The 1,695-nt window shown below is 58.3% G+C and overlaps 1 long non-coding RNA gene across 1 annotated transcript; it reads left to right on the top strand.

Moving 5' to 3' along the window:
* Positions 1-475: 475 nt before the first annotated feature.
* On the top strand, positions 476-1,292 carry LOC309361100. The gene is made up of 3 exons (XR_014164347.1): positions 476-579; positions 666-794; positions 980-1,292. It is a non-coding gene; the product is annotated as an uncharacterized lncRNA (long non-coding RNA).
* The last annotated feature ends 403 nt before the right edge of the window (positions 1,293-1,695 follow it).

The raw sequence follows: 1,695 nt of genomic DNA, 5'->3' as shown, positions 1-1,695 counted from the left end.
ATCGGGGAGACGTGCCTCGATTCCCCTCTTAGAGAGTGATTTAATCCATTTTAGCATCCCTCAAAGCACCCTGGGAACTGTAGTTTCCTACGGGAGGAGAATATTCAGCACAGCCTTTCCAATGGAATGCTGGGAGTTATAGCTCTGAGAGGGTCTCTTTGGGAAACTGAACAAACTACAGTTCCCACAATGTCCCCCGAAGCACCCTGGAAATGATTGCTTGCTCTGGGCATTGAGGGTTGCGATTCCCTTGACAGAACTACAGTTCCCAAGCCCATTTCTCTTCGTAGAGAACTCTGGGAACTGTAGCTCATGGGGGGGAACAGGCGTCTCCCAAGGGCCCCTGGTGCCCAGAATGCTGGGAACTGTAGCTTGCTCAGGGCACCTGATTCCTTCTCCTTCCAGGCTACCGGAATGGGTTGGCACCGCCGGGCGCCGCTTTGGCCCTCAACTTTGAAGGCACCACCTGCGGCTGGGAGGACATCAGCACGTCTGGGTACCGGTGGCGCCCAGGGCAGGGCGGAGGCTGGGTGTGCTCCGCCGACCCCCCCTTCGACCACACGCTGGGCACCAACCAGGGTAAACGTGCTTCATTGGAAGGGAGGGGAAGCATCGCTTAGCAGTTAGAGCACCCCTTTTACCTGGTGCCCCCGACCTCCCCTCAGGCTGGTACATGAGCACCTCGGAGCAACGAGCCAAGCCGCCTGCTGCCCCCGCCCAACTCCACTCCCCCACCTTGAGCGACGTGGCCTCAGCAGGTGAGCTCTGCGCCTGGTACAGCATGGCCGAGACAGGTAAGCTTGGGGCGCTGGTGGTCGGAAATCCAACAGGCACAGAGCCACCTGCTCGGCCTTTTCCCTGGTGTGGTGGGGGAAATGCCGCCTGGCCCGGTTCTCATAATTCCATATCAATATTATATAATATGTTTCTAAACTGTAGGACGTATCGTATCAGATAATTATTATTTATTGATTTCCAGACTACTGACCCGCCTGGTAGGGAAAAGAAATACCATCCTGACCATTCTTATCATTTACTGATGCCCTGCTTCCCACCCCCCATTGGAGACTGATAAAAACAAGAGAGGCTGAGACCAGATGACAATTCGCAATCCTCAGCGGGGTCAGACTAGATGACCCCCGGATCCCTCACCCCTCTGCCCTTCCCATGCAAGACTCACTGGGAGCTTCTCATTGGAGCTGAGCCACGGCCCCCTGTGGTGAAGCCCCGTCTTGTCCTCTGGTGCCTGGTGCCCCCTACTGGCCTACACCGGAAGAGTCCGTGGCCCTTTCCAGGTGGGTCTTGGGCTCCTCGCTCTCCGGAGCATGTCAAGAGCGCTGCCTCCCCCTCCACAGGTGACCTTCTCCTTGGTGGTGTTGAGCTGTTGGGGGTCATTGGGGGATGGGGGGACGTGGGCACCACCGGAAGCGGGGGAGGGTGGAAAAGGCACCCTGGGACCCCCTCTCACCTGCTTTTCTCCCCCCAGAGACCTTCCGCATGAGCCCCTTCGGGGAGGGCTGGTGTGGGTAGTCAGCAGATGCCAACCAGAACCTCACCTGGGCGAGGAACTGCAGCTCCCACGCGTCACCGTCCCCAGCCTGCCCCACCCGCAACCACACCACCAACAGGCCTGAAGGTGGGTGCCGGCTGCCTCCCTCCCTATCTTTTTGGTGGAGATGCCTGCATTTCAGGGGT

The sequence above is a fragment of the Podarcis melisellensis genome (assembly GCF_964234715.1).
Source record: "Podarcis melisellensis genome assembly, chromosome: 18".
Classification (NCBI taxonomy): domain Eukaryota; kingdom Metazoa; phylum Chordata; class Lepidosauria; order Squamata; family Lacertidae; genus Podarcis; species Podarcis melisellensis.
The sequence above is the reverse complement of the archived record's forward strand: the minus strand, read 5'-3'. Positions and strand labels throughout refer to the sequence as shown.